Source organism: Chlorocebus sabaeus, chromosome 20 (genome assembly GCF_047675955.1).
Source record: "Chlorocebus sabaeus isolate Y175 chromosome 20, mChlSab1.0.hap1, whole genome shotgun sequence".
Classification (NCBI taxonomy): domain Eukaryota; kingdom Metazoa; phylum Chordata; class Mammalia; order Primates; family Cercopithecidae; genus Chlorocebus; species Chlorocebus sabaeus.
The window spans coordinates 115,673,542-115,693,908 of NC_132923.1; the positions used below are offsets into that span (position 1 = coordinate 115,673,542).

General features: G+C 51.4%; 1 protein-coding gene and 1 long non-coding RNA gene across 2 annotated transcripts in view; one reads left to right on the forward strand and one right to left on the reverse strand.

The window, feature by feature from the left end:
• The window catches only part of ECE1 (endothelin converting enzyme 1), a 129,126-nt gene that overhangs the window by 34,280 nt on the left and 74,479 nt on the right, over positions 1-20,367 (forward strand). The gene's annotated exons all lie outside the window — the stretch shown is intronic.
• On the reverse strand, positions 6,556-18,526 carry LOC140709276 (uncharacterized). The gene is made up of 2 exons (XR_012089763.1): positions 17,028-18,526; positions 6,556-12,137 (listed from the first exon to the last, which is right to left on the reverse strand). It is a non-coding gene; the product is annotated as an uncharacterized lncRNA (long non-coding RNA).

Here is a 20,367-nt window from a genome sequence, read left to right on the forward strand (position 1 = left end):
CTGAGTTTATAAATGGGTGGACAGAGGAGGGCACAGACGCTATGAACATTCCTGCATGTTGGGCAACAAAAGGGAGGCACTGGGGGTGTGACCCTGCAGGCCCTGTGGTGTGGGCAGCCAGCCAGACCCAGCCATGGCCCTGAGCTCGCCGGGGAGCCCTGCTCTGAAAACAACAGCCCCCATTCATCAAGTCCCATTCATCAAGTGCCACACACTTTGTCTAAATTCTCTCATTTCATCCTCACTGCCAGCCTGGTTGCCCACGATGGCAGAATGTGTCTTTGACAGAACCTGGTTTTGAACGTAGGTCCAGCTTTCCTTGCAGGGGGACTGGACTAGGGCCATCTCTTGCCTCCTGAGGGGGGGTGATGGTTTCCTTGTCAACGTGTTTTTGTAGGGTATGTTGCTAATTGTGGGGTTGAGGGAGGAGGCTGCAGGGTAGGGTTGGAAGAGCCTAGATGAAGAGTTTCATCCTGGTTGGCCCCTTACGCAACCCCTTCTATTCCATGATCCTTCATTTTCTTCGTTTGTCAAAAGTAGTTTATGATCGGGGGCAGAGCAGAGGGCGGGGAGAGCCAAGATGACCAGGGCCTTGGCCCTTTAAGACTTCATGGTCCAGTGACAGGGACAGTCACCCATACTCAAGTACCCAAATCATCCCTGGGAGCTCGGCGGGGTCTGCTGGAGGTGTGTGCAGAGTGCAGTGAAAGCACAGGGCCAGAAGTGGCAGGAGGGATGATGTGGACACAGGTTGTTTTGCCTTTCTTCTGCTAACAGCAGCCCCCTTTGGGAATTGTTCCTCCTCGACTCATTGTGATATTAACCAGGCTGTCAATCACAGCATCAGGCCCCGCCTCTACGAAGTCACAGCGGAGGGCACAGGAAACAGTCCTGGCCAATCAGAGTTCTTCCCTGGGACTTTCTAATTCAGCCCAGGGAGAGAGAAGGTTTTTTTTCTCTAGGGCTCTCAGCTACCACAAGGTAAGACTGACCGAGTTATCTGGGTGTGAAGGATGTCTAATCTCAGGAGATAAGAGTGAAGGTAACACACAAGGGGAAGATGAGGCATGGAATCGGGGCAGGGGAGAGAAATCTAGCAGCAGCGTCTGAACTCCTGGATCGTCTCCTGCCTGATGATCCTCCCTCCCTCCCTCCCTCTGAGTCAACGTGAGCCAAGATGTTTGTTTTGTTAGAAAATCCATCTGGGGGCCAGGCGCAGTGGCTCACGCTTGTAATCCCAGCACTTCGGGAGGCTGAGGTGGGCGGATCACGAGGTCAGGAGATTGAGACCATCCTGGCTAACACGGTGAAACCCCATCTCTACTAAAAATACAAAAAATAGCCGGATGTGGTGGCGGGCGCCTGTAGTCACAGCTATTCAGGAGGCTGAGGCAGGAGAATGGTGTGAACCTGGGAGGCGGAGCTTGCAGTGAGCTGAGATAGCACCACTGCACTCCATCCTGGGCAACAGAGCAAGACTCCATCTCAAAAAAAAAAAAAAAAAAAAAAATCCAGCTGGGTTTGAGTTTTATCACTAACAGACCTGAGGGTCCTGATTGAGGAGGCTTCAGAGAGGAGGTGGCATTTGAAGCATGTGTTGAAGGAGTTCTTGGGACTAACAGCAATGATGAGGTTATGTCAAGCCAAGGAAGCTGATGGGAAGGATGTGATCATGATCCGCTTGGGAGAATGGTGGGTGCTGATGTCTGGGCAGATCCTGAAGGACCTCATGTGCCACAGAGCAGAGCTCCAAACGTGTTGACTTATTCCTTCATGCACCCATTCATTCACCCAGCCAAGCCAGCGCTCACTGCATACCAGGCACTACTGCAAACGCTTTCTGGGTAACTGACTGCATCTTCCCAACAACCTGCTGGGACGGGTACTATGATTTACCACTTTACAGGTGAGAAGACATAGGCACAGAGAGGTTAAGTAACTCACTCAGGGTCACAGTTAGTGAATGACGGAGCCAGGGTTTGAACACCCGCAGTCTGGCTCCAGAGTTTCTGTCCTTAACCACAGAGGTGGAGTGACCATCCTCCCCTGACTCCAGCCCAGAGTTCTTTGTGTGTCTCATATCCCAGTGGGGACAAGACTGCAGTGCCTGTGCCTGGGATGTAGCCCCAGAACTCTGGAGCCCCAGTGTGCCTCAGTGAGGGGAAAGGAGAGAGGAAAGGCCCTTTGGATCCTTTTAGAGGACACGAGGTGCTGTCCTGGCCCAGTTCCAGCCTCAACTAGCGAGGAGCCAGCGCCAGATTCCTGCTAGGTGCCCTGCTGTTTCTGCAAACTGTGATAATCTCCAGAAACAGTGAATGATGGACTCTGGCTGGGTCCAACTAAGCCCGCTGCAGGAGATGGGGAACTTTAAGAAGCTGTGGCTCATAGCCCAGGTACTGGGGAGTTTTAAAACTGCTACCGAGGGAAGCCCTGGGCAGGCAGGAAGGGGAGGAGGCTCTGAGACATGGCATCAGAGAAGGAGCCCTGGGGGACCTTTAGCATCGGCTCAGGCCCCGGCTCACCCCTCAGTACCCAGACTCAAGCCCCTCCCATGCGCCAAGGCTTTTCACCGTCACATTCAGAGGTTGGGGATACTAGCCCTGTTTCACAAATGAGGAGGTTGAGGCTCAGCAAGGGCAAGTGACTTGCCTGCGGTCACCCAGCCAATTTTCCTGGGTCCATGTCCAGGGCTCTGGACAGCCTCATGAGGGCTGCCTCTTTGACCTTGTCTCTGATCCCAAAGGGTTTCTGGAACACACGCCAGAGCTCCCTCAGGCCTCCTGGCCCCCCCCGGCCCCACAAGACCCCCTTCCTCTTCTTACCCCCAGTTCCAGAGAAGGGCTGTTCCCCCAAATAGAGAGTGCTTTGCCATTTGTGGGGAGGATCCCAGCAACCCCTAGGGGTCCTACACAGGTGGCCTCCGGGGTGGGGGCTGGAGAGTAGGACTTCCGGTTGTCCCCCAGTGGCCAGGCCCTGGCAGGGTGTATGAGGGCAGGACAGCCCATCTACAGAGCATCCACAAATGGTTGTTAAATTAAAGCTGGGGCAAAGGGAATGCCATTTTGGCTGAGTCTCCAAAGGTTGGCCATTTTCTGACAGCACAGCAGAGAGTGAGGTTTACCAGATGGAGGAAACAGCATGAGCAGAGGTCTGGAGGTAGAGAAGTGGAAAATGTCTCCAGGGGAAGGGCAGCTGCTTCCCACGTGGGTGGGAACAATCTCGTTCATGGTTCCAAGCTAAGAGCGAGCCAGGGAGGTTTTGAGGGGTGACCCCATTCTAGAACCTTCTGGGGGGATGCAGAAGGCATGTGACCCATTGGGATCACAGCAAAACTGAGCCAGGCTCCTCCTCTCTTCTGTCCTGCCCAAATCTCTGCCCAACAAGGATGCTCAAGGCGGGGCCAGCCTCTCAAGGGGGCAGGGCCTCTCCCCTCTGCCTGGCCACCTTTCACAGAGGCTTATCTGTCCCTTCCCATTTCCTGTCTGGAGCCCAGTGCCCTGGGAGCAGCGGCCCTGCGTGGGTGCAGCCTGGCCACCGCAGCAGGTCTGGTCTTGCCGGCCAGGCAGAGCTTCCACTTCATACCTCAGAGGTACAAAGAAGCCCCAGCCCCAGATCCAGTAGGGACAAGTGACAAGAATGCCTCCTGGGGTGCAAGAAAATGTCCTCTGGGGGCCCCTCTGCTGCTGACATCCTCACATCAATGACTGTAGTGATCATGTTTAAAACTTGCTTTCTATGAAATACTTAATATGTGTCAGCCACTGTGCTTGGCACTTCACACAGACTCTAGTGGTGTCTTACTGGATGCTCATAACCCTCCTGCAAGGAAGCCACTGCCACCCTCACCGTGCAGAGGGAGGAAACTGAGGCTCTGAGAGGTGACGTGACTCCCTCAACATCACACAGCTGCTAAGCAGCCAAGTGGGTCTGACCTTGAGATGTGTGTTCCACCCATGACGTGGAGATGCTAGCTCCGCGCTCTGAAGAGCAAAAGTGAATTCAAGCGAACGAGCCTGCTTTGGAAATGTTAAAGCCAGCATTACACGGCCCGGGCTGGGGTAATGTGGACCGGAGTTCTAAGCAGGGAGCACTCTGGCAGCTGAAACCCATGTTGGGCCCAGAGGAAGGGAGAGTCTTGAGTGCAGGGAGGCAAGGGAGTCCTCGGTGGACCTCAGTCATCCGAAGTCCAAAGGTTGGCCCAGTCCTCGCTGCCGAGCCCTTAGCATTCATGGCGCAGGTGCAGGGCTTTGGAAGGAGCACTGGGCCAGGAGTGCAGAAGCCTGGCTTCTAGTTCTGACTGTGCCCCTGACTCAGCATGTCCGGGGGGCCTCAGTTAGTTCATCTGTAGATTGAGGGGGTTGGCCAGACAGGGCTCATGGAGACCTTCCTTGACTCCTCCCAGAGGCTTGAGCACACCTCGCTGCTGCCCTTTCTTTGAAACACTCATCGCTCTCTGCAGTGAGGCCATCACTGTACTGGTTAGGGTCAAATTGGAGTCACATTGCCTGGGTTCAAATCCCAAATGCCTTAGAGCTGGATGACCTTGACAGTAACCTTTCTGTGCTTCAGCTTTCTCACCTACAAAATAGGGTCAGTAATACGGCCAGATGCGGTGGCTCACGCCTGTAATCCCAGCACTTTTGGGAGGCTGAGGTGAGCAGACCACCTGAGGTCAGGAGTTTGAGACCAGCCTGGCCAACATGGTGAAACGCTGTCTCTACTAAAAATACAAAAATTAGCCAGGCGTGGTGGCAGGCACCTGTAATCCCAGCTACTCGAGAGGCCGAGGCAGGAGAATCGCTTGAACCCAGGAGGCCGAGGTTGCAGTGAGCCGAGATCGTGCCATTGCACTCCAGCCTGGGCAACAACAGCGAAACTTCAAACTCCATCTGAAAAAAAAAACAAAAAACAACGTCTAGTATGTGGTTCAGAGTAAGCACTCAATAAATGTAAGATGCTATTGTTATTACTGCGACTCTTAGTAACATTGTTTATTGTCTCTCCTTGTATTACAATTCAAGTTCCTGACAGCAAAGGCTTTGTCTTGTTTAATGTATTCCTGGTAGGAAGCTCATTTCTTGGCACATAGTAGGTACATAATAAATATTTGTTGAATGAATGAATGGATGAATGAATGAGCAAATGAATACGCAGATGATGACACTGACATCCCCAGCATCCAGGAGGCCCCATATGGCTGGATATGGAGAGGGATGGATGCTGGGAAGACAAACGCAGACCAGCTCCTTGCTCAGGGCCCAGCCAGCCCTCTTTGTTCCTAGCAGCCCTCGTGGCAGGCCCTGTCTCAGTCTGCCCTGCTGGGGGTCCATGCCACTCAGAACAGAGGGTTCTCTCTGGGGATTGAAGTGGCTCCCTGTCCTGCCACTATGACCACAGCAGTATTTATGGGTGTCTGATGCTGTTTCCCAGCTCAGATTGCAGCCACCAGGCATGGAGGCAAACGTAGATTTTCCCCTGTGCTCAGCAGCCCTCCCTCCCAAACCCGCAGAGTGGAGCCCAGCCTGCTGTCTCTTTACCACCCGTACCCGCCCTTTCCAAAGGCCACTCTCACAAACTGAAATGCTCCCACTGTCCCTTACACAGCTCCCTTGCCTCCCTCCTGTTCTAGAATTTCCAGATGGGACTGCTGACACAGCGGTTCTCCCATGAGTTCTTCTTGGCCCCTGGTGGTCTGAGCGACCCTGAGGACGTCGGTGTATGTGCCCAGTGTTGAGAGTGAGGGACAGATTGTTATGCTGTTCTCTATACAGAGGAAATGAAAACTCAGAGGGGAGGTTTGCTGGAATGTTTACAGTTGTCGGAGGCCCGAGTTGGGATTCATTCAAGTCTGTTTATTTCTTTTGCCTTCATTCATTCATTCAACTCGTATTTCCTGAGCACCTGCTCTCTGTCAAGCACTGCACAGCAGTGTTCATGGTGCCTGCCCTGCCCAGGGATCCAGATGTTAATCAGAACAGAAGTCAGCCTGGCTTTGTAGACAGTGTGTATACCAGTGTTGTCCAATGGAACTTTCTGGGATGATGGAAATGGCCTGTGTCTATGCTGTCGAGCCTGGGTGTGGCTATGAAGCACTTCACATGTGGCCAGTGCAAAGGAGGGTTGAATTTTTCACTTTATTTTTAACTAATTTGATTGAAATAGCCACATGTGGCTCATGACGATTCTATGTTGTATGTTGGAGTTCTGCATAGGTTTTTGAAGATATGTCATTCAAGGCCTTAACCTGTGGGTCTCAAACTCAAATGTAAGCAGGGACCAAGCACGGGACTGGGCTGATTTTCCGGAGGCATCTTCAGTTGTGTCTTCTTTCCCAATCGTCAGTATGTTCAACACTATAAAGGAATCACTTTCTGTTTTCGTTGAAACATGAGCCCCTGCAGATCTATCTTTCAGTTTTCCATTTTTTTTTCTTAATCAGGTGTAATTCCCATTAGAGCGAAATGCACAGATGAGGGTTGAGGAGTTTTGACAAATGTAGACACATTTGTTTTCTGTTTTCCTTGAAACGTGAGCCCCTCCAGACCTATCTTTCAGTTTTCCTTTTTTTTTTCTTAATCAGGTGTAATTTCCATTAGAGTGAAATGCACAAGTGAGGGTTGAGGAGTTTTGACAAATGTAGACACCCGTGTAACCACAGATTCAAGATAGAGGGTATTTCCAGGACATTCCCATTCCCCAGAACATTCCCTCATGCACCCTTCCAGTAAGTGTCATCCTCGGAGGTGGCCGCTGTTCTGATGTCTGTCGCCATATGGCTTAGTTTTCTTGTTTTGAAACTACGTGTAAATCATTTCACTTTGACCAAGACAAGGATATGATAAATATTTCTCTCTTTTTTAAAAATAAGAAACAACATTGACATGATGAAAATTGACAGCTCACCCTGGGGCCACAGTGAGGAGGACATGAGGGGTTGGGGTGGGCTGTGGAACCCCAGGGACTCATGACCTGTCCAGAGGAGGTGGCCACTCCTCAGCCCCAGCCACCACGTGGAGAATGTGGTCCCAGCATTGCCGTATCTTTTTTTTTTTTTTAAAGGAAAATTGAAACTATTCCTTTGTTTTATAATATCTCCAAAATGTTACATTTCAAAAACTTTTCTAAGCTGGGGGCACAGTGGCTCACGCCTGTAATCCCAGCACTTTGGGAGGTCAAGACAGGCAGATCACCTGAGATCAGGAGTTCAAGACCAGCCTGGCCAACATGGCAAAACCCTATCTCTATTAAAACTACAAAAAATTAGTCAGGTATGATGGCGCATGCCTCCTAGTCCCAGCTACTTGAAAGGTTAAGGTAGGAGCATTGCTTGAGCCTGGGAGTCGGAGGTTACAGCGAGCTGAGATGGTGCCACTGTACTCCAGCCTGAGTGACAGAGTGAGACCCTGTCTCAAAAAACAACAACAACGGAATTTCTAGCGCCGTAGACCAAATAATTCACATCTGTGGGCCAGGTTTGACTTGTGGATGGCCAGTTTATGAGTTCTGCCTTGGGCCAGCTGGAATGTTAGTAATAATGACAGCTGCATTTCCTGAGTGTTTCCTTTGTTTCAGGTCCTGTTGTAAGTGCTCTCTATTATTAAGTCATGTAATCCTTGTAACAGTTTATGAATAGATCCATTTTACAGATGAGTAAGCTGAGCCATAGACAGGGATTAAGTGATTTGTCCAAGGTTACGGAGTGAGTGCTTGGCAGAGCTGGGATTTGAATTCTGACTGTTTCTCCATAATCTGTGTTCCCCACCACTACAGATGCTCCCCTCGAGGGCAAGAGTGGAGGGTGAGGCCTCTGGGGATAGTTATGCCACTTGGGTGGAGCTTTGATAGCCACCACGGTGCCACCTCCCTGAACAGGTGAGGAGAGAATACCTCAGCCCCACCCTGCTGGGACTGCCCTGGCTTGGGCACTTTGCATGTCTGGACACCTTGGCTATCAGTTGGTGGAGCCCAGTTTTAGGGAGTTCTGGGAAAGGAGCCACGGGCCTGGGTAGATGGAAGCCTGGTGGATGAGGAGCCATGAGAGGCACAGAAAGCACCAGGCAAGTGGGGGCAGAAATAGCAGGAGCCTGGTCGGGTAGAGGAGATGAGGATAGAGAAATCAGCCAGCCCAGGGCCAGGGCAGGCTGCTGCTGCCCAGGAGCCAACAGCTGGGGCATTCCTGCCCCCTGGTGATTCATCTGGACAAGCCTGTCATTTGGGGAAGGTAGGGGAGGAGAATATAAGCATCACCGGGCAAAACACTGCCACATTTCCGTCATCACCTTCCACCTCCAAAGGGGGCAGGGCGGGCCAGGGGAGGAAACTGAGGCCCAGGGAGCACTCGGCTTGAACTCACGCCAGGACTCCTGGCTCCCACTCTGGCATTCTGTGCATTCCTCAAGGCAGGGGTTTGGGAAAATGGTCTGTGGTCATTTCTGGAGCCTGAGAAGGGGCATGGTGGGAACGGGCCAGTAGACACATCAGATTCTTCTCTCTGGCCCTTATCTTACCTGTAAGTCACTAAGCCAGGGCCTGATATGCAGTAAGTGCCAAATAAGTATTTGTCATTATTACTGGATTTTCCTAATTTGATCCTCACACCCAGTTCTGAGATACGTGCTATTATCATCACTGTTTCGCCAATGAGAAAGTCGAGGCTCAGACTGCCCGGGTCACAGAGCCAGAAAGTTGTTGGCAGGATTAAAAAGAGTGATGTGTGTAGGGTGCTTAGCACCAGCCTGGTGCACAGCAAGGGCTTGGTGTGGGGCGTGGGCCAGAAGAGGGGGAGGTGGCAGGACTGGTCAGAGAGGGCCTCCTGGAGGAGATGGCATGGGGCTGGACATGGGGAACTTAGCCTGTTAAACTGCTGGTTCCCTTGGGGCCAAGGTTGGTTCCTGACTAAGACCTAATGCCCGCTGGGTCTTCCCACTCTGAGAATGCACTGCCTGCTAGAATGCCATGCAGTTTGGGCTGGTGCTTGGGCCTCACGTGCTTTCCTGCAGCTCTACATCAGGGGAGCCCACTGAGCCTGGCCTGGAAGGGGCAATCTGACCTCAAGGTGGCCATGTCACCTCTCTGAGCCTCAGTCTCCTCATCTGTCAAATGGGAACAGTGCTACCTACCACACAGGGTTGTGGTGAGGGCCTGGCATCACAGAACTTGCAGGAGATGGCTGTTGAGTTGGCCCTTTTTTTTGGAGACAGGGTCTCACTCTGTCACTGAGGCTGGAGTACAGTGGTGTGATCTCAGCTCACTGCAACCTCCACCTCCCAGGTTCAAGTAATTATCCTGCCTCAGCCTCTCGAGTAGTTGTAGTTGGAATCACAGATATGAGCGACCACGCCACCATGCCTGGCTAATTTTTTTTTTTTTTTGTAGAGATGGAGTTTTGTCCTGTTGCCCAGGCTGCTCTCTCCTGAGCTCAAAGCAATCCCCCTACCTCAGCCTCCCAAAGTGCTGGGATTATAGGCGTGAGCCCCTGCACCCAGCATGAATTGGCTTTTTAAGAACAGAAGTCAGACACAGCCCCAAGCCAGCCTAGGGAAGCTCGGTCCATATGTGAGCTCAGAACCCAAACATTCTCACTCCTGCTTTTTGTGAACTCAGAACCCAAACATTCTCACTCCTGCTTTTCACTTGTTTACTTTGAGAGGGTCAGGAGACATGCCCTCTTCAGCTTCGTCTACACTGGACATGAGTGCTAGGGAGCAAGTTTGCCATTATTGTCCACCAAACCCAAGAGCAGCAAACACTAATGGAGCACTTGCTGTGTACCGAGCATTAACAAAGTGCCTTATGTTTTCATTTTTTTTTTTTTTTGAGATGGTCTCGCTCTGTCGCCCGGGCTGGAGTGCAGTGGCCGGATCTCAGCTCACTGCAAGCTCCGCCTCCCGGGTTTACGCCATTCTCCTGCCTCAGCCTCCCGAGTAGCTGGGACTACAGGTGCCCGCCACCTCGCCCGGCTAGTTTTTGTATTTTTTTTTTTAGTAGAGACAGGGTTTCACCGTGTTAGCCAGATGGTCTCGATCTCTTGACCTCGTGATCTGCCCGTCTCGGCCTCCCAAAGTGCTGGGATTACAGGCTTGAGCCACCACGCCCGGCCTTATGTTTTCATTTTACTCCAAGGAAACAGGCTCAGTAGCTGGATGTTGAGCAATCAGCTAGTGGTGCTGGAGTGGAGACTTGGACCTATTTAGTCTGGCTTCAGAGTCTACGCTCTTAAGAAGAAGAAGAAAAAATCTACCAGAAAGGAGCAAAGATAGTAATTCAGGGCTGGGTACGGTGGCTTAGGTCTGTAATCCCAGCACTTTGGGAGGCCAAGGCAGGCAGATCAGTTGAGGTCAGGAGTTTGAGACCAGCCTGGCCGACATGGCAAAACCCTGTCTCTACTAAAGATATAAAAAATTAGCTGCACGTGGTGGTACAGCAACTCGGGTCCCAGCTACTCGGGAGGCTGAGGTAGGGGAATTACTTGAGCCCAGGAGGCGGAAGTTGGAGTGAGCTGAGTTTGCACTACTGCGGCACTCCAGCCAGGGCAACAGAGCAAGACTCTGCCTCAAAAAAAAAAAAAAAAAAAGGGTCATTTGGGGCAGTCTTTCCATTGCAAAGCCTTTTCACGCATGTGATGCAATTTTTGTCATTAGGACACCTGATGAGTGTGGTGTTACCATCCCCGTCTTACAGGTGAGGAAAATGGGCCCCAGAGAGGGACACGACCTGCCCAGAGCCACCCACCTGACTCCAAGCCTGGTGTTCTTCTCCCTGCTTCTCAGCGGCCTCTTGGGGAGACAGTTGTCCAGCTGCCGTAGAGGCAGCCAGCAGGCCAGCAGCAGGGAACTCTGCGTGTCCCACAGCCCCCATGTGCTGCCTCCAGTGGGTGAGCACCAGCCTGGCCCATGCCATGGTTTTCTGCTTCCGCCCCACCCCTGATCTCAGAGCTTAGAGCCACCAGTTCTCAGAGACAGTTGAGTGATTTTTCAAACTCCATTCCTTAGAACTCCTGAGGGAGCTGGGTTCAGGGTCAGGATATGAGCTCATTGAGTGCCTAAGTGGCAGCTCAGCTCCACTTACATCTCTTTTGTATTTTGGGTTGCCGTGTTTAGTTTTTTAAATAAAGGGCGCTATGGGATGAAAGAAAATCTGTTTGCAAACCACTGTTCGGATCCAGCAACTACTTCCCCATTTTACAGATGAAAAATGGACAGCAAAACTCATTTCTTCCCATAAATGACAATAATATTCAGGCATTGTTCTAAGTCTTGATACTCATTTTATCTTCACAAGCCTATGAGGGAGACACTGTTGTCATCTCCATTTTACAGATGAGGACACTGAGGCTCAGATGGTGAAGTAGTTTGCCCAAGGATTAGAATCCAAGGAGCTTAGCTCCCAAGTCCACACCCTCAGCCGCCCGTAACCTGACAGACATACTATCTCTTTGTATCCTAAAGAGCAATGCTACTTGCCGAGGCCCACGGTAAGGCAGTGTCAGAACTGGGGCCCAAATGTGGACCTCCAGCCTCCCAGCCCTATTCCTGTTCCTTCTGCTGTCCAAGACATCTCCTGGGCTGAAGAGGGAACCCTGGCTCTGTCATTTTCTAGCTCTCTGACCTTGGACAAGTGAATGGACTTCTCTGAGCCTGTTTTCTCACCTTAGAAGAGAGATAACAGTACATCATGAGGTCATCATGAAGGTTAGACAGGATCAACCACATGAGTTGGCTGGCATGGGGTTCATGGACCCAAGGAGTCCCCACAGCTTCCTGCCACACCTACTTCCTCCTCCTGCCTCTGCCCAGCCCTCACCCACCCACACACCCACCTGTGTAACACAAATACTAATTACAACCAACTCCATGAGCTGCTTCTTGGTTGAGCACAATTAGCGGGCAGCTCAGTGATCACCATTATACCATATCATTCAGTGAGATGGGTTAACTTTGTCTTAAGTTGTACGTGATTAGATCGGCAAATTGTCAGGGATCACTTGGTCTCTTCAGCTTTTGACTTCCTCAACCTTGTCATCCTGCACAGCCCAGGACATCACACAGGAGCACAGGAGCATGAGGAGGTACATGGGCATCTGTGGGTAGCCCTGGAGTCAGGGCCAGCTGCTTTCTGGTCTGCTTTGCAGTTTGTGCCTGGAAAAGATCAGAGTGGACAACTCAGCCCCTTAAATCCAGCTGGGAGGTGACACCTGAAGTCGTAAGGATGGAGCAGGTGAGGCAGGGTGGGTTAGAAGGAGGTAGTGACTGCCATCCTGTCCGATGTAATGGGAAAACCTGGGTTAAAATCCAGGCTTTGCTGTTTACCAAATGTGTGACTTAAGGCGAGTTACTGACCCTCGCTGCACTCCAGTCGTTTCACACTTGCAAGGAGCTGACACGTGCCGCCGAGCCCCAGGTCTAGTGCCTGGCACACCACGGGTCTTCTCTAGTCGTTCCTTCCCTCCCATGTGCTGCTTCTCTGCTAGGCACTGGGCTGAGGCCTTTCCGTGGCTCACTTTTTTAAGACGTGTAAGGGTCCTTTGGGGTCGGCACCATGGTCATCTCCGTTCACATCCGTGGAAAGATGTGAAAGCCAAAGCATAAAAACGAAGTGAAATGACTTGGTCAGGGCTACACAGCCGCACACGGCTGCTGGTCAGTCTGTTGGGATGAGATGCTAGAAGCATGCTGCTGAGGAACACCGAGGAAGGGTCACTGCGAAGCCCGAGAGAGCTGCCTGGAGGAAAGCGCGTAAGCTGAGGAGCCAGCCGGAGAAAGAAGGCAGACTCAGACTCCTGAGCGAGCTGGGAGGGAGGATTTAGCAAGCCAGGCCAAGGTTCGTGGGCTTCATCCTGCCGGCTCCAGGGAGTCGGTGTGTGATGCAGTCCCTCTTTAGAAAGTCCTGCCCAGGCCGAGCGTGGTGACTCATGCCTGTGATCCCATCACTTTAAGAGACTGAGGCTGGAGGATCGCTTGAGCCCAGGAGTTCGAGAGACCAGCCTGGGCAATATAATGAGACCTTGTCTCTACACAAAAAATGTTTAAAATTAGCTAGGCATGGTGCTACCCACCTGTGGTCCCAGCTACTTAGGAAGCTGAGGCAAGAGCATCACTTGATCCCATGAGTTTGGAGGCTGCAGTGAGCCATGATCATACCACTCCACTCCAGCCTGGGTGACAGAGTGACACCTAGTCTCTTAAAAAAACAACAACAACAAGAGCCATGGCTCACGCTTGTAATCCCAGCACTTTGGGAGGCCGAGGTGGGCGGATCATCTGAAGTCAGGAGTTCGAGACCAGCCTGGCCAATGTGGTAAAATCCCATCTCTACTAAAAATACAAAAATTAGGTCAGGCGCGGTGGCTCACACCTGTAATCCCAGCACTTTGGGAGGCTGAGGCTGGCGGATCACAAGGTCAGCAGATTGAGACCATCCTGGCTAACACGGTGAAACCCTGTCTCTACTAAAAATACAAAAAATTAGCCGGGTGTGGTGGCGGGCGCCTGTAGTCCCAGGTACTCGGGAGGCTGAGGCAGGAGAATGCTGTGAACCCAGGAGGCGGAGCTTGCAGTGAGCCGAGGTGCTCCACCACACTCCAGCCTGGGCGATAGAGTGACTCCGTCTCAAAACAAACAAACAAACAAAATACAAAAATTAGCCAGGCATAGTGGTGGGTTCCTGTAGTCCCTACTACTCAGGAGGCTGAGGCAGAATTGAATCGCTTGAACCCGAGAGGCAGAGGTTACAGTGAGCCAAGATTGTGCCACTGCACTCCAGCCTGGGTGACAGAGCGAGACTCCGTCTCAAAAAAAAAAAAAAAAAAAAAAGAAAAAGAAAAAAAAGAAAGTTCTGCCAGGAGTTAGCCAGGAGCTGAAGGACTAAAGGGAGCTACAGTAGGAGATCAAGGGGGTCAGGGGATCATCAGGGAAGGCATCCCGAGGGGACAGAGCCCCCTGGACAGGGGACGGGAGATGACTGATGGAGGCTGTCAGGCAGGTAGACAGGGTGGGCAGGTCAGTGGCCTGTATCAGGTAGGAGCAAGAGGCTGCTGACCAGGTTTGGGGCTTGGGCCTGGGGTGGCCTCCACAGCAGGCACTGAGGAATGGGCCAGTAACACTAGGTAAGAGTTACCATGCCCCCAGGGCCTCTGGCAGTTGAGTTAACACCGGGCCACGTGGATGAGTGCTTCCCAGCGCTGTGTGTGTGGAGGCAAGTCTCCTGCTGCCAGCACATTCACGGGAGCCCAGCCCTGGGACTCCGGGCCACGCCAGAGTGGTTGACTCACAGGCTGGCAGGGCTGCTGCCTTCTCCAAGGGGCAGTTAGCAACCTTGACCTCCTACCTCTGCCCTGTGCCCTTGGCCTTGGAGTGTCTCCCTGAGTCTCACCTTGAGGCCTCCCCAGCCCCTGCCCACCTGCTGCCTTCCCATGCACAGGCCCTCAGTTCCATCTAAGCCTTTGATGGTACAAAGGGGAGTCTCCCTCTCCAGCCCCCAGCAGTTATATCTGTCTCTCTCTCCCACATCCCAGATGGGTGGCCTGTAGCCTCTGAAGGAAGTTAGCCTAGAGAGCCAGGCTCCGGGTAGGAGGCACAAAAAAAGGGAGTGAGGCCCCGAGATGACCAGGAAGATCTGGGTTTGGGCTCCAGCTCTGGCAAGCTAAGCTGCTTCCTTTCTCTGAGTCTCAGTCTCTGCATCTGTAAAATGGGGATCCCAGGACTTATCCCACAAGGTGATTGTAAGACACAAGGTGCTGTAATCCCAGCACTTTGGGAGGCCAAGACGGACAGATCACGAGGTCAGGAGATCGAGACCATCCTGGCTAACACGGTGAAACCCCGTCTCTACTAAAAAATATAAAAAAAACTAGCCAGTGAGGTGGCAGGCACCTGTAGTCCCAGCTCTCGGGAGGCTGAGGCAGGAGAATGGCGTAAACCCGGGAGGCGGAGCTTGCAGTGAGCTGAGATCTGGCCACTGCACTCCAGCCTGGGCGACAGAGCGAGACTCCGTCTCAAAAAAAAAAAAAAAAAAAAAAAAAAAGGACACAAGGTGATTGTAAGACACAAAGAGCCTTGAGAACTGAGCAATGTCAAGGTCAATGACTATTTTGTTTTGTTTTATTTCTGTTTTTTTTTTTTTTTTTTGTAGTTGAGACAGGGTCTTGCTCTGTCACCCAAGCTAGAGTGCAGTGGCGTGATCTCAGCTCACTGTAGCCTCAACCTTCTAGGCTCAAGGAATCCTTCCACCTCAGCCTCCCAAGTAGTGGGGCCACAGGTGGATATCACCACACCTAGCTAATTTTTTTTTTTTTTTAATTTTTTGTAGAGACAAAGTCTCACTATGTTACCCAGGCTAGTCACAAACTCCTGGGCTCAAGCAGTCTGCTCGCCTTGCCTCCCAAAGTGCTGGGATTACAAGCATGAGCGCCCGGCCGAAGGGTACATGATTTCTATTAATAACTCATATTTGACTTCTTGCTGTTGATATTAACCTCCATCACCTGGGCAGTCTGTTATTTTCACTGAGTTTACAGCAGGGCTAGAGTAACAACAAATGTTGGCTGAATAAGGTCAAGACTGGAAAATCTGGATGAGGGCAGAAGCAAATGGGAGGGGTGGTGAGGAAGACAAGGAGAAGCAAGCAGAAAGAGGTGGCCTGCGCAGCGTGTCCCTCTGGTGTGGTTCCCGCAGGGCCAGACTGCTGGATGCCAGGCAGTTCACGTTCTGGCTTACTCGGTATTCACAATGGCCCTTTTATGGATGAGGAAACTGAGACCTGAGGGTGAAAACAACATGTCCAAAGTCACATGAGCCAGGAAACCTGTGATTGGGCTCAGGTCTGTCTTAACTGCCTGATAAATGTTGTTTCTAACTCTGTTCCACAAAGGATTCTTGATAGGTTATAAATAAAATACATTCAGTAAAACAACATGCAATACCAAATGGAAAATCAGAATCACGGAAAACAGAGTGGAAAATGTGGACAAGGAAAAAGCTGAACATAAAGGCCAAGAAAGTGCCCATAGGCGAGTTTCTGATTTGGCTATGAGTTTCCTGGCAGCCAAAGAAAAGAGAGATACAAGCCGATTCCTGTTATCAAAAAGTAAAGAAGCAGTTTACACTTTCAGGAACTTCATAGTAAATTTAAAAATGAGTTAATCACATGGAAATTTCTCTGGTGAAAAATACTGGGAAATATAATGGATAATGTAATAATAATAAATGTCAAGTGGCATATCTTTAGAAGTGATAGCCATATTTTTATATCTTACCCCTTGCCCAAAGTTGTCTTACTTGGAGTTTTTTTTTTTTTTTGAGACAGGGTTTCGCTGTGTTTCCCAGGCTGGTCTTGAACTCTTAGCCTCAGGCAATCCTCCCGCCTCGGTCTCCCAAAGTGCTGGGATTGCAGGCATGAGTCACCATGCCCAGCCAAGCCCTTTATCTGTATTACCTCATTTAAGTGTCACCACAGTCCTATGAGGGAAGTACTATTATTATCATCATCATCCTCATTTGACAGATGAGTACTGAGGCACAGAGAGGCTGAGTCACTTGCTAAGAGTCACACAGCTGGGAAGTTCAGATTGGGGATCTGAAATAAGGTTTAGATCCAGAGCTTTTACCCGCTATATTATAGCATCTCTCAAATATAAGTGTTTAGCTACCAGATAATATGAGTGTGTTTTAGATGACATGTGAAGATTTCACAGATCCCAGCCAATTACCAGCACCAAAAGTAGTAACTGATGGGCACTTTGGCCACAAAGGGCAGAGTCTCTAAGGAGCTGAGGCTTAGAGACAATGTGAAAACAGCTGTGGAGGGTGTGGCTCAGTCCCAGGCCTCAGAATTTCACTTGTGGGGCTTCCGTTTTCCACCTCACACCCCAAGATGCCTTAACGATCACCTGCCTTTGGCCATCCAAACACAAGAGCCAAATGAGTGACTAATGTCGTCTGGGCAAAGGGGGTCATGCCCAGGTGCCACCAGACCAGGAGGCTTTTGTTACCAGAAACCTGTGCGTGTTTATATTTCTCGTTTCTGCTCACCCCAGGCCTTTGATTTCCCAGGGTGGAGTTTCCAGAGCTGGGGACCGTCGCACCTTCATCTGGCTGTCGTCACTTCCTTTGTGCGGCTGGGGCACTGGGGACTGAGGACGGGGCAGTCCACAGGGAGCTGTGGTTCCACCCCTCCACTCTTGGTTTCTGCCAGGCCCTTCTCATCAACACAGACCCAGGTTCAACCCAGATTTCTCCTCCATGACTGCACAGTGCCAGGAAGGGAACTGAGAAGACCAAAGCAGAGGTTCTTTTCCTTCCCCGACGCTCTCGGGGCCAGGTGTGGCACCCACAACCGCAAATGAGACAATTAGGGAGAATAAGTGGTGGCTGCCCTGCCAGCCCAGAGCCTGTCTGCCCAGGGCACCCAGACTCTGTGAGGTTCCCACCTGAAGAAGCAGTTCCACCTTCCACAAGGAACACGGGACCAAGAGTCCAGGACCCAGGTTCGAGGCCCAGCTCTGCCGCTTTCTCACCGCAGGGCTCAGGTTCTCTGGAGGCAGCATAATGGAGTCAGTGGCTTTGGCAGGGGGAAGATTCACATCCTTGCTCCCTCAGTCTCCAGGCAGGTGACTCGGGGCTGAGGGGTAAGTCCTTTCTCCTCCCCAACCCTTGGTCATCTCATTTGTAAAGCAGAGGTGATGATTCCCATCTCACGGACGAGGCACTGTGGGGTTAGGAGAGAATTTGTCAAGTGGCATGGTCGGTTTTTGGTCTGTCCAGGCCCCTCCCCCGTTCTGTAAGCTGGAAGTGATACCTGTGAGCCTGAGGCTCTAGGTGGGTGTGGGGAGCCATTGAGGTAGTGAATGGAAGGCCCTGGGTGAAGGGCCCCAGGCAGCTATTGAAATGTTACTTACCCACTGTAGACTTCCCACCAAGCAGAGCCTGCCAAGCCTTTCCCATCTGAGGTGGGTTCAGTTTCATTACCGTGCTGAGGCAGGCATCTCAGGAAGGGGCCCTTGGCTTTTGTGTGCTGAAAAATAACCAGTGCTCCATCTCTGCTGATTTCTGCTTGGGAGTTCCGTGAGCTTCCTGCATCATCTGTCCACAGACAGGCTGCTGCAGGGTAGACATCAGAGTCCCTGGGGTGGCTTCCGGCCTCCCTCCCTTGCCTCCCGCCTTCGCTCAAACATCTGTAGAGGTTCCAGTCCCAGACTAAGCCCTTAAGGAGACAGGGTCCCACGAGACCGAGCCTCTGCCATCAGGATTCTGTCTAAAATGCTGTGTGCAGTAAAAGGCAGCATGGGGTAGGGTGGCTGTATGGGGACACAGAGCCAGGGACCAAATGCTGTCTGGGGTCCCTGGAGGGTGGTCAGGAGAGCTTGCCAGAAGGGGAAATCTCTGAAATGAGACAGAAGGAGGAGGAGCCATCGCTTAACCGCACCTGGGCAAGTTACTTCCCTGAACCTCAGTTTCATTCTCTGTAAAAGGAACCAGTGATACCTGCTTCCCAGGGAAGGGTGAGAAGCTTAAAAGAGATGGTGGGTGTAAAAGAACTGACAAATCCCTTACACCACCCGGGTGAATCCCTTACACCACCCAAGTGCCCAGGGGAGATGTTCGGTGAACTGAACTTCCTTTTCAAGTCTTTTCCTCTGGCGATCGACACCTGGTATGTAGTATAACCAAGTGTCCTATTCTAGAAAAAGCCCATCTGCAACCCAGCAGTAAGTGAAGCAGCCTCAGAGTCCCCCCTCTCTCTGGGATGGGTAATGGAAACTCTTGCACCCTGCCTCCCCAGGGCCTGTGACCTTTACATGTGTTCCCTATTTCTGTAGGTATTATGAAGTTAGATGCAGGAGAATTCTTGAGAACTTAAAGGCACTTCCCCTCTACTTGTGCCCCCTTTGATTTTAACAACTGTTTGTTGAGCACCTACTCTGTGCCGGGTGATGGAAAGTCTGTTTTGGACAGGCCAGACAAGGTCCCAGCCCCAGTAAAGCTGTGGATTCCGGGGACGGGCAGAGAGAGTGATGATAAAGACATGAAAACAAAACAAAACAGCCTGCAACAAGTACTATAAAGGAAAACGAACAGGATGCTATAATGGAGAATTTGGGGGACTGCTTAGGGTTCCTGGGACATTTGAGGAGGTACTAGGCTGAGATGTGAAGTTGGAGCTGACCATGGGAGGAGTAGAGAGGAGGAAAAAATGTTCCAGACAGAGACAACAGCAGCTACAAAGGTCTTTTTTTTTTTTTTTTTTTTTTTTTTTTTGAGACGGAGTCTCGGTCTGCCGCCCAGGCTGGAGTACAGTGGCCGGATCTCAGCTCACTGCAAGCACCGCCTCCCGGGTTCCCGCCATTCTCCTGTCTCAGCCTCCCGAGTAGCTGGGACTACAGGCGCCCGCCGCCTCGCCCGGCTAGTTTTTTGTATTTTTAGTAGAGACGGGGTTTCACCGTGTTAGCCAGGATGGTCTCGATCTCCTGACCTCGTGATCCGCCCGTCTCGGCCTCCCAAAGTGCTGGGATTACAGGCTTGAGCCACCGCGCCCGGCCTAGCTACAAAGGTCTTATGGGAAGGGGGAAAACTGTAGAAACTGAGGAACTGCATGAGGAGGTGGGGGGGCAGGTAGCACAAGATGAGGGCCCAGAGTGGGCAGGGGCCATGGGGCCCAATGAAGGGTTTGGATTTGATTCCAGGGACAGTGGAGGGGTTTTAAGCAAGGGAGTGGTAATATCAGAATTTTATTTTTATTTTATTTATTTACTCAGACAAGATCTTGTTGTGTCGTCCAGGCTGGAGTGCAGTGATGCAATCATAGCTCACTGTAGCTGCCACCTCCTGGCTTCAAGCGATTCTCCCACCTCAGCCTCCCAAGTAGCTGGGACTACAGGCACGTACCACCACGCCTGTTAAAAAAAAAAAAAATGGGGTCTGTGTTGCCTAGGCTGACCTAGAATTAGACTCAAGTGATCCTCCTGCCTCAGCCTCCCAAAGTGCTGGGATTACAGATGTGAGCCACTGCACCCAGCTAGATTTCTGTGGGGTTTTTTTGTTTGTTGGTTTGAGATCGAGTCTCACTCTGTCACCCAGGCTGGAGTACAGTGGCACAATCTCAGCTCACTGCAACCTCTACCTCCTAGGTTCAAGCAATTCTCCTGCCTCAGCCTCCTGAGTAGCTGGGATTACAGGCGCATGCCACCAGGCCCAGCTGATTTTTTGTATTTTTAGTAGAGACAGAGTTTCACCATGTTGGCCAGGCTGGTCTTGAACTCCTGACTTCAAGTGATGCACCTACCCTGGCCTCCCAAAGTGTTGGGATTATATGCGTGAGCGAGCCACAGCGCCTGGTTTCAGCCAGATTTCATTTTAAAGACTCACCCTGGCT